Source organism: Parasteatoda tepidariorum, chromosome 4 (genome assembly GCF_982258835.1).
Source record: "Parasteatoda tepidariorum strain Cologne lab strain chromosome 4, Ptep-v5.0, whole genome shotgun sequence".
NCBI classification, from domain to species: Eukaryota; Metazoa; Arthropoda; class Arachnida; order Araneae; family Theridiidae; genus Parasteatoda; species Parasteatoda tepidariorum.
In genome coordinates this window covers 65,966,375-65,979,327 of record NC_141758.1, presented here as the reverse complement: position 1 = coordinate 65,979,327, position 12,953 = coordinate 65,966,375, and the positions used below count along the sequence as shown (strand labels likewise).

The following is a 12,953-nucleotide window of genomic DNA, read 5'->3' as shown; positions in this document are numbered from 1 at the left end:
AAAACTACATAAAAATTATTAAAATTACGGACCATCGTTATTGTTAATATTATTTTGAAACAAAAATTTTGAAGTAAACATAAATTTTTTTAATAGTGCTTGCAATTAATAATAAGTAAATGATTCTAAAATTTCGTAACTTATAAAATCATTTGCCTTCAGAATGTGTTTTCCCTCAATTTCATGAACGTAATTATATTACTTAAAAAATTTAAAAGTATTTTTGGTGTAATTTCGTAACATTAGTTTGCAAACTTCTTATTTCTCTTAGACATCTGAAATCTAAAGTTTATACATTCCTGTTATAAAAACCAGTATTATAGCAGTTAAGGAATAAAGATATTTTCGGCTTTAACTAATAAAGAATTATCTAGAGCATATTAAACACTATTTTAAAATAAACACTCGAAGACTTTTCACAGAAACAGGAAAACAATAAAATCTACTTCAAAATTTTTCCATAGTAGAATATGGACTAGTATTTTCTTTGGTATAAAAAATAAAGAAATGTCTCTTTATTGAAATTCTACGAGAGATTTAAACAAATATTGAAAAAGTTTATTCGAAATGAGCATTCAAGACCTTGAGAATTTGTCTCAAGGTTAGAAAACGTTGCTCTAAAGTAAAATAAAAACATTTTGCTGAAAAATTCAAATTATAAAACCTAAAACGTAAGCTTAGAATTGAAAATGTAAGATAAAATACTCTATAGTAACATTTTGTTTCTATTGTGCTTGCACGTAACGAAATAGTGCTAGCAAACGATATTTTTTTTTTTTTTTTTTTTGTATTTCAGACATTATAGAAGAATCTAATTTGTCTATTGGACATGGATTGAATGCTAAAATTTAAAATATTTGTTTCAAATTTTCAGTTTCGATTGATTATGTATTAATAATAAATCCAGAAAGTCACTCACGGGCAAATCTAAAATTGTTTAAGTACCATAGAATAAAAAATATCTTAAATCAGATAATTAATGAAATTCTTTTCTAAAAAATGACTATTAAATATTTGGTGTGCTGTAAAACATTCCAGAACAAATTACGGTTAGAAGTATTGACTTTCAGGATGCTATTACGTTTTACTATAAAATTCCATTTTATCGTAAATTTTACGGAACGAAAAATCTTAAGTAGCGTAATTTTTACAGTAATATTTACTCTAAAACCACTGTAATTAAATTAATATTACTGTAAAAATTACGGTATAATATTTTACAGTAAAAATTAATTTTACGAATGATGCAGTCAGGCTACCATGACATTTTTATTGATTTTGATTCGGAATTTTTAAAATGTATATAGGATCTATTGGTTTATAAAATAGTCCCATCGCTTTCTACTGTTAAGTTAGTAGTCAAACTTTGAGCTCTCATTTTCTATTTCAAAAGAAAATGTTAAAACTACTTCCCTTGCATGCTGCTTATGTAAATCTCTTTATTTAAAATTGAAATTTCAATAAAAACAAAGCATGGATGGTTAACAAAAGGAATATTTTTTTAATTTATTATAATTCGCGATCGCAACGCTCGAGTACGCCGTCTAGCGGGAGCCTGTAAATATCGGACATTAATTTATCACGTTTTCATTTAGTTCCATCAAAGTCATTGACTGAATCAGACGCCATTTTTTAGCAGCAAATAAGAAACAAAGGAAAAGGCCGAAGAACTTGAAAAAAATCTCCAAAATATTAGTAAATCTTTCAGGAACAGAACACGCCAAACATTTGAAGAAAAATTCCTCAATAATTTTTAATTTCTATTATCAACAAACTTGCAACTGATGACTTCCGATTTCGGATACTGTTACAGATGTGTGTATTAAGGTAAAATGCATTTCTTCTGTCTTCAATTCATTACGAATTAAAGTGAAGTCAACATTGCTTTCGTCATTCCAGTGAATAAATATGAATTCAGAACATACAGAATTGTAATAGTTATAGCATATTCTTCTTCGTTATAGAATAGTATATATTTCTGTATCCATATAATTCGGAAAACAACAATAAAAAATTATCCAAGTTACTTGAAATAGCGCCATTTGTGCTGATTCTTAATTAATTTAAATCGTTTTCTTGGTAAGTTTTTTTTAATTTTGAAAGAATAAGTTCAACTAGAATTCAGCTATTCTGTTTTTAGATACATATTCAAATTCATATCAATTATAAAATTTTGCTGTGTAGTATGTTATTTAAAAGTAATGAAGGTATAAACTATGTATCTATTATTTGAGAATAAAGTTTTCAAACAAGGAACTTATCATTTTGGAATTCTCCGGGAATCATAAATCAGGTAAGTGCAATGATTTTTACAATAAAAAATTTGCTTGTAAATATTTTTTTTCATTTGATGATGGTTCTCTACAGAATGGTTTTTTACGTCTGATTAAGAACTATAAGAATAATAAAAAAAGAAACAATATGAAAGTTTTTATTTCAATGTTAAGAATTCTTAAAATCGTTTTTTTTATCCTAAGAATTCTTTATTTTCCGTTTTTTAGTTTATAATTTTTTGATAAAAATTGTTCTCAAAATACTTTTGAAAAATTAAATGGTATAACATTATGTGTTTATGTATACTTCTTGTATATTCCAATGTTTGAAATAATATGATTCAGAAAAGTATGGAATAAAAATTCGGTACTTACTTATTAACGCCACCGCCGCTACAGATTTGGCGGTTTCTAAGTGCCGCAAATCTACACTTAAAATTTTTGCGACAATTCATAAAATAAAACACTTTATTTAAAATCAAAATAGTTAATCGGATTTCGGTGGAAAATGAGCCGATATAGAGTTTAGCATAGATTCAAAACAATCATATCGCCATATGAACTCTGATGAATAAGATTCCAAATGAAATAATATTTCCAAAACGTACGTTTACCAAGATAAAGTTTTATGTTGTGGGAATTGGTACATTTTCGTTTTTTCGGTAAAATATTTCCCTCCTGAAAAAATAAAATTGCATCTTGTTTTGTTTTTGGCAAATCCCAAAGACGAATATTCGTAGCACTAAAAATGGCGACAAAAAAGAATTGTTTTTTTTTTTTGTTTTTGTTTCGTCAGCATTCTTTATTTTACGTTTCTTAGTTTCTAAATAATGATTTTTATTGAAACTTGAAATTTTTTGATAAAAATTGTTGTCAAAAAACGTTGTTTACAAAATTAAATTTCATAAAGTTATGAGGCTTATGTATATTTTTTGTTCATTTTAATTTTTGAACTAATATGATTCTTAAAACTATAGAATGTAAAGTTTAAATGGGCCTTTCATGTTATATCATTAAATTTAGTAATACTATTTCTCGGGCATTAGGTTTTAACTCTTATAAGAATATACATATTTTTTTCTGTTAATGTACAAATATTTTTCCGATGTGTTTTGGATGTTCCTTCTCTAATAAAAAGAGATACCATTTTGTTTTCGGTTGTACAAGAAAGAAGATCAAGCATTTTTCTTTTTTAAATTTAATAAGCCACATTAAAGAAGGAACGTTGCAATGCTACGTGCTGCATTAACGACGTCTCTAGAGTAACTGAATGACTATTCATATAGAAATCGCAGGTAAGCGTCTCATACAACAACGCCCCCTATAGTTCGTTGCGATCGCGAATACTCTAATCTAAAAAATTTCGTTTGTGTATGACAAGCAATATTCAGATAAAAAATTATAAATCGTTTGTAATTTGTTAAAATCATAAAATTTAGTACAAGTATTATCATCAAAATATGCACCTAAATTTACTTTATTTTACCATCAAGAAGTGTAACCTTAACAAACTTATAATATATATTTTCAATCGAGATATTAAAAAAAAATTAAGTAATTTACAAAAATAATTTCAAACATCTTTTACTCTCCATTTAACTTTAAAAAACAATCATAATATTCTTACAACTCAAAAGAAAAGTAATTAAATTTTTTCTCAAAATTTATAAACTATTATTATCGAACTAATTCTTGAAACATAGTATTTTCCTTCAAAACAAAAATTTGAATAAAAATACAATATTTCAAAATAATTTTTGGATTGAGAAAACTTGCTGCAAGTTGAATAAAATTCGAAAACAACTTCTCACGTAATCCTCCTACCAAAGGAAAAATTCTCGAGAAAAACAAAGGCTTAAAAAATTTTGTTAATTTTTTTTTCTTAAATATTACAGCACTCATAAGCTTTTTCCCCAAAAACTATTGCGATATCATTGTAAATTTCTAAAAAAAAAAACTACATGTATTAGAAAATAATTTTTTAAATCTTATAAACATGATATTTGTATATTAATTACTCATAATTTTTAACACTTTGTCATTTTTTTCCCTTTTAAAAAATTTGCAATTTTTAAGTTCAATACTTTTAACTTGGTGCCATGTAAACTTTAATTTAAATATTATGTAAATAAAATGTACCGATGGCTATTGTTTTATCAATTATTTTTCTCAATTTTCTGATGACGTTCATTTTAATATTATTACAGTGCAATTTAAAAAACTATGACGTACTATCCTTCCAAATTTGATGTTGAAGAACCGAAGAAATTGTGTGAAAGAATACCTCAGGTAAATACCAAATCGAGCTTTTATATACAATTAAACGGGTATAAATAAATATAAAACTCTTATACCACACGTTAAATATTTTTGATTCCGAAAAAAACCAATATTAGCACACTTTGAATATCGTCTGTAGATTGTTTACATTTCAAAACATGTTGTCGAGAGATGGTAGTTGACTTCAATGCCGCTATACATTTACTGAAACAAAAATTTGCCCTTAAAATGTGTATGTGTGGTTTTAGTTGAGTAATAAGAATGATAATATTCTAGATTTTGAATCTCTGTAAACCGTATTAAATAATTTTATACAGCATAATTTCAATCCGATTCAGTTCTGTTACACCTAGTTCGAATTAATCTTAAAATTCCCTCTGTAAAACACGCTGTCTGACTTGCGAAGTAATTTTAGTTTAAAAATTAGTGTATTAGGGAGACCGGAAAGTAATGTCGTTTCGGTGCATTCAATATTCGCCAGTCTTAAAAACTAATTTTTTTATTTTTTCGATCTATTTAAATTCATTTTCTATCTTACACTGAAAGATTGTTGCTAACGAGGGTGAATACATTATTGATTAAAAATAAAATCTTGATAACAATTATCAAATTCACCGAAACGACATTACTTTACGGTCCCCCCAATTCATAAACATCCCATATTAATGATTCTTACTCTATATTGTCTCGCAAAAACAATTTTACCGACTTTTATGAGTATCTTACCTTACTGTTATTATAAATATTTGTGTTACTGAACTCTAAAAACTGTAATAGCTGTTTTACACAGTAAAAAAAAAAAAAAAAAAAGCATGGTCAAAACAGTCGGAATATGGTAAAATTTACTTTTTTTCTGGCTCTATGTAAACAGCAAAAACCTGGGTAATTTTAAACTAAGCACTTTGAGGATTTAGGTAAAATTAATAATAAAATATGTTTCTACACTATGTGACAAACTTTGACAAATGTGGTAAAATTTAGTATTTCTATTATGATATCCTAGAGCGTGACATAAAATCCATTTATTCGGTTAAGTTTACTACTCAGTTTGGCATTTTTAACTATATACAGGTTTTGTATTTTTATGATGACCCTTAATTCTGAAAGCCAGAATTTCTGGTAGACGGTTGCCTGACGAATGGAAAAATTATCAAATGAATGAATTAAAAATGGTTTGTTTTGGTTTTATTAACCAGAATCATGTTATCGTTTGTTTGTTTTTTTACCGGAAATGTCATTACCATATAGTACGGTAATTTTACTTTATGTTTTTTCTTCATGAAGGGTTTGGTAAAAAAACATACTGATTTCCATTATGAAAATGCTCGATTTCATTATGGAATCAATATTAATTATACATGTTATGTAAGGAAAATTAAGTAAGCTTTGAAGAATTGTTATATTATGCTAGAATTTGCTCAAAAGTAAACTACATTAATTTTTAACTACTTCTTTTAAATAACAAATTTTCTTGTGAGAATTTCTCAGTTTCCTACCTTTTCTATTCATTGTAAATATGAAAATGAAAAGAAAGAACTTGATAATGGAATGGAAGAGTTACGTGATAATATTTAATTTAATTTCTTAATTTTTTAAACTGGGAGCGGGTAATCATGTTTGAAAGCTCGTAAGTTTCCGTTAGCTTACAGTTAACTTATCTTTTTAGCGTTAATGCAAACTTTTTCAGATTTCTTAGTTTGAAAATTGGATCAAAATCAGGGTGTGAAGTCCTGTAAGGTAATCAAAACCTTTGAAAAACCTTAAATTTTTGGACGAATTTGGACGAATATTTTGCTAATTCTTTGCAAATTGAATTTAAAATTGTAAAAATTGTTATTCCTTCTATTATGGGATATTAAAAAAATTGATCAGTTAAATGATAATTTCAAACTGAAGAACACACAGAAAGATTATTATTTGCAATTGTAGAATTTAAATCGATTAAAAGTTTTTTACTATCCAAAAATTTAGTTTTTCGGTGACCCTGACTTGGATATGGGAAGTTTTATTGTACTGAAAAAAACAACTAATTCTAAGCCCTGCTTTTTTTAAAAGCAAATGAAACCGAATGCATGCAAAAGCTATAACTTATCTAAGTTACACAAATAAATTAACTATATAAAAAAATCATTTGTTTAAAATAACATAAAATTCATTAATTTTCATTTAAAAAATTTATGTTGAATATTAATAAATAGGTTATTAAACGAATTTTTCAAACGAATAACAGAATTAAACAAAACAAATAAGGAATATGATGTCAACAAACAATTAAGTCAGACATTATAATATTCATCGACAGTAAAAATTTTGCAAATTTTGCCATGAATTTTCTCTTTAATACTCTAACACCTTAAAAACGAAACCCTTTAAAATAAAAGCATTCTGCAGTGCAATAGAAAAATCTTCGTAATCAAAATAAATTAAAAATTTATATTTTTATATATTTTGCATTTTTGTATGGCAAGCTACTTATAGCAAAAGATTTTTTTTCAAAAGTAAATCATTCTCATAATTAATCAGTTTTATCAGTTCTTTGAAATTCTATTTTACCGTCCATAGCCTTACCAATAGAAAGAAATCGTTGATAGAAAGAATACTTTTTTCGAAATCTATTATGAGGCACTTACTTTGTTTTTTCAATTACACGACAATATTCACTTCAAGTAATTCTGATATACATACACAAAATATCTATTTTTATTATATTTTAAATTATAATATGTTTTTGCATTACTATTTGAAATTAATTTTAAATTAATGGACTTCAAATAATTAATTATTTTTAATAGTATGTATTATTTTAATATGATAACTTAAACTTATGATCAAAATATCCAATATAAATTCTATCACATCTGCAGTGTATCCCAATTAAATAAAGCCGTTTTGATTTTTAGCCATAACTGGATTCAAGGAAAACCTCTATACAAATCAAACAAATATATTATGAAAGTTTAAAACTAAACACGTATTCACAAGGAGTTACTCACTTCCCGCTATACCTGGACTGGAAGAAAAAATGTCGAATAAATAAAAAGAAGAAGAAAAGAGTCTCATTGAAATAAAGCCTATTCTGATTACAGTCAAAATATCCGTAATATTTTTACATGACATTAAATATGTGATCTTTTATACCGTTTGTCAATTCTAAGATAATAATGACATTACATTGTGTCAAGTTTCAATGATGGCAGTCTTTAAATTCACCAGAGACTAAAACTGCTTTTTTTTTTTTTTTTTTTTTTTTTTTTTTTTTTTTTTTTTTTGTATATACAATCTTACTGAGGATAACCCTTTACGTTTTCATGGGGATTAAGGTCATGAGAAAGGGTAGGTCATTCATGCCATTTGCCTTATTATCCAAAAAAACCGCTACATTAAAGATTTGGCAGCGTAATTGTATTCTTTTGCTGGAACATCCATTTAGGGTTGACAATTCTCGCTTTGAATACCAATAAATGAGTTCATAGTAGTTTTAGTAATCGGTAGCCAAAATAAGTTAAAAAATCATAACTGAACTCTTCCGTACAACAACTCATCAACTGTTTCGCTTTATATATCCTTCAAGAAATTTGCGATTTAAAAAAAATTAGCAGCAGTCCATGTTGAAAGCTATTCACAAGCAAAGGAGAGTAGAAAATACAAGAATTGAGATGACCCATACAGTTTTGCTTGCATATTTATTAAAAAAAGGTATTTAATTATGTAAATAATTTTTGTTATAAGTAATGTTTGCTAGTTCATAAAAAAATATTTCCATCATAATTTATTAAGATTTTAATCGGTTTTTTTCTTAATTTCTTTATTTGCAGAATATTCATTTACTAATTCCTAAAAAAATTTAAAATATTAAGAAAAATTAAAATAAATCTTAAACTTTACATTTTATTTAAATTTGGTCTTATAAATCTCCAACAAATATACCTGTTTAGAAAATTCGTGGTAAATATTTTCCGTGTTAAAAAGAAAAAGACAATGAACTGCAAGCAATATGATTTTAAAACTTTCAAGATTATATACTATATTTTTAGAACCAGAAAAATTTATTTCATTCGAAAATATGAATAAAATATTACAATTTTTAAAAAGAAAATCAATTTATTCATTGAAAAGAAATCCAAGTAAAATGTTATTGTAATGTTACTTTACTGTAATTATTGAAAATCCGTAAATGTATTTAATCTGCAAATGAAAATTAAAAAGTTAAAAAGTCAGCATTCCTTTAAAAAATCTCCTATATTTTTGCACGTTTATTTGACTAACGAATCTTCACTTTTAGACTTCTGTTTTACTAGTTAATCGCCAAAAGTTGAAAAACAATTTCTACTTCTTAGCTCTTTTGAAATTAAATTTCCTTAAAAAAAATACTATCAATTACGATATCAAAAACTTTAGAACATAACTCAAGCAGTTATTTTTTTCAGAACAAGAAATATGTAAATTAACAACTTTTGTATGAAGTTATCATATTTTAAGTAAAATGAACAAATTGAAAATGAACAAAATTTGAGAATGAACAAGCTATAAGCAAATAATCCAGCTGTTTAGCTCCTCTACTGTAGAAAATCTGTAAATGAGTTTTTGCTGCAAGTATACTTCACTAGTGGAAAAGCTAACAATACTCCTAACAATTTTCCCACTACTTATTCTAGCGCATTATAAAACAGCGGTCCCTAAATGGTGAACCAAGAGGTTACGTTCCCTGAAAGGTCCCTAGGATTACGAGAATTTAATTTTTTTTAAATGTGTTATGATTTTTGAAACTTGTTATTACATTTATATATTAAACAATAAATCATAATTCATTTGATATTATGATTATTCTTATAAAATTATTTAAGTAAAATGCCAGTAAAAAAAAGAAGCAGCAAAATTTATTTTAAAAAAATTTAAAAAAACTACATCAGTATTTGTCGTCGAATTTTTCAATTTAAAATAAAATGACCAAATTTATGAATAACGAATTATGTTTCTCGGATAACTATTCTCAACGTCTCTAAGAGCTTTTCAAATCTAGGATTCATCTTATTTTATTCATTTTCAGAAAAGGTATACACTTAAAACAAATTCAGAACTAGACTATATACCACTCCAACCCTGCGACTTTAGTTGTTTGACATAAAATCTATTACTTTTAAGAGTTTTATTGGTAAAACAACCATCGAAAAAAATTCATTATTTCCACTAAATTTATCAAAATAATCGGTAGTCTTCCTCAGATAAGTATGTACACACATGCCAAAATTTTCATTTATATATTTGAGGTTCCACAAAAAGATGCTCGATTATTTAGGGTTCCGTAGCAGTAAAAAGATTGGGAACTGCCGGTCTAAGACAGTCAACAAATTAACTTTTTTCCCCCCATCTTGATGTATCTTTGTTTACTCTTTTAGACTTTTAGTATCTTACAATAAATTTAAATAATTTGTTAATGGTTATCGGATATTCTTTTTACCTTTTTGTTTCCTCGCATCGATAGAAAATTTTAACTTCGCAAAAACTTAATTTGAAATAAAAGAAATACGACATAAATTATTAATTTTCAAATATATTGTTATTAATCATAATTTTTACTTATTTAATTACCAGCTTTAATATTTAAATGACACATACGGGTTAAAAAAAACTTAACTTGGAAATATTATAATTTTTGATGCTAAAATCTTATTAAATTTGATCTCTTTAATTATTCAATTGTACTCATGTCATTTTAGGTAAAAGATAAAATAATTATATGAACTTTTTTTAAAGTAAACATTTAACTTAAAAAGATTAGGTTAATTCTCTTAGTTTAATTTTCTCCAACAAGATTCATTTTCTTATTTTCTTAATTTAATTAATGTAAATTGCAATTTTTCAATTTAGTTATTATTATTGCAAATTATAAATTCGTTTTTGTTTGTTTGTTTTTTTTTCTTCTTTTATTTGTAAATTTTTGTTGACAATAATGTTTTTATGATATTTAAGTAAAGACAAGTTAGTTTGAACCTAAGAACTATTTCAAATTAGTATTTTTAATTTTATTCATACGAAGCACTGAAGTTGATATAAAAGGAAACCAAAATTTTCCACAAATTATACAAATGAAGTAATCTAATTCAAAAATTTAATTAGAGTAATTACAGCCAAGTTAAAACAAATCTTAGTTTAAATGGAGATCATAAAACGTTCAAATTACGCACAATTTCGTAAATTTCAAAATGAGTTCTTCAAATTTTTAGAAAGATTTCCGTAATAAGATATTATTTATTTTTGATTTTATAAACTTGCACTGTTTAAGCTTTGTTTTTTATTCTGTTGTTTCTCTATTATTTCAATAGTGTATAACAAACATAAAAAAAATAATAATTCACTGTAATGCTTTTATCTTCTGCTATTTTTATATTCTTTTAATAGTGAATTATTTAGTTCTTTTTCTTTTTTTTTTCACAAGTAAAATATTTTTCTTTTAAAATCTTCAAGAGTCATTTAACTATCTTGTTGATATCCTATTGAATACATACTTGTTTGACTTGACATGAATTTAGTTTCCTCGATACATTTTTATGAGTATACTTTGGAATCAAAGTATTTTTTTTTCCAAAACAAATTTTTTAATCATCTTTAAATAAGATATCTGTGATACTTACCAATAAAAACAATTAAACTATAAATAAATAATATTGATGAATGATCAATAGTTAAAATATTTAATTGCATTAATGAATCAATCGTAGACATTTTCACGAGAATTAACATTTATTTTTAATAAAGTAATCAGAATAAATTATTCACAAGAGTTGACAATTGAAAGAAAATATCATCTAAGATATATATTTTTGAATCGAATTTGAAATAAATTGAATTTCTAAGTAAAGAATATTTTAGAAAAACTTCATAAACAATAAATATTTGTATAATTTCAATAATCAATTAACACTTACAAAAGTTTTAAACCAATGAGAAAAAAAAAGCTTATTGGTATAGCATGGAAATGCTTATTGATGAAACTTATTGTCATTTATGCTTGCAGACTCCAAAAAAGTTTATGGGATGCTTTTTTATAATCAAAATTTTGACTTTTATTAGATATTACTCAGACTTCTATCACCGTATTAAAATTTTAAACCAATTTAGAATTAACTTTGAATAGAATTCATTCATAGGTAAGAATAGAATAGAATTCATGGAACTGAAAGTGTGAAAAGCACTACACATAACAGTTTTACTAAGTAAGCAACAATGATTTTTTATTGTATTAATTCGATAATTGTTTTAAAAAGATCATAGAGTTAGGCATTAACTTTCCAATTAAAATTATAATCAGTTAGATAATTTAAAAAAATTTTTAACTTTCTATGTGCTTATTAGTCTAATTTAAATTTAAACTTCAATTAGACTGAAAAAGTTATGTTTACAACTAGAATTTTAACCTTTTACGATATTAACCAGGCATTTTACACTCATCATTGTTGAAATTAAAAAATGAAATTAGAATTGAAACTTAAATTGAAAGTTTGAAAAACTTCAAAATAAAACAGTTTTTAAGCAGAATTTTGTCTCAACGTTCGATTTTTAAAAATCATCGAATTTAGCCGAAACAATTCTGAACAAAATCACATTTAGTAAGATGAATAGAAAAAATAATTGCTTACTTTGCTATATGCCTTTTGGAGATATGAATTATATTCGTCCAGAATTACCTCATGCAAGTAACACTTCAAGAATCACTTTTCGTTGGATTATTTCGCTTCACAAACAGCAATGATACTGGAGCCTGCCAGCCGCAAGACTCCGCCGCCAACTTCTCAGTAGGCGGGGCCATTTTATGACATCACTCAGTTTAAATTCTCCTATTGGTGAAAAGCATGCGAGAGGCGTTTCCCTAGCGGCAGAATGCCCTTAACAACATTCTAAATGCAGTCGTTAGAGGCCCAGATTTGAGGAGATAAACGAGTGATGTTACGAAGTGTTCAAAATAAAAACAAATAAGTGTGAAAAGAAACTAAGGAGCTCTTTCCTCCAATTAGAAAACGACGATTTGGAAAACGGCATTTTGTTGATTACCTCTGTCCACTAAAACGGAGATAAATATTTCTCCCGTCGATCTTCATGAAGTTAGCGGCGACCGTAGTGGCTTTCTAATTGCGTCGCTGAGCTAAAAGAATGGATAATAAGAATGAAAACGATAATGAAAAAAAAAGTCATTCCATTCGGAAGTGAAGTGAAATAGCGTTTTAATGTATGATTAATGTTTTGTAAAGTTATTAGAGGTGAAATAAAAAAATGAGGAGGATGAAGTTTGACATTTCGCTACTCGCTGCTCGAATCTTTTATATTTAATTTTTGACATTGAAAAATTAAGGAAACGTAGTAATCCAATGACGATTTTTTGAGCAATGGTTAACTTTGGGGCTT

At 26.0% G+C, this 12,953-nt stretch overlaps 1 protein-coding gene across 2 annotated transcripts in view; it reads right to left on the bottom strand.

Moving 5' to 3' along the window:
* Positions 1 to 12,307, bottom strand: part of Drgx (Dorsal root ganglia homeobox) — an 88,124-nt gene extending 75,817 nt beyond the window's left edge. For both annotated transcript variants that reach the window (XM_016065680.3, XM_016065679.3), the window contains exon 1: positions 12,191 to 12,307. The gene's annotated coding sequence lies outside the window, so the exon portion shown is untranslated. The remainder of the gene's footprint in view (positions 1 to 12,190) is intronic.
* Between the last annotated feature and the right edge of the window lie 646 nt (positions 12,308 to 12,953).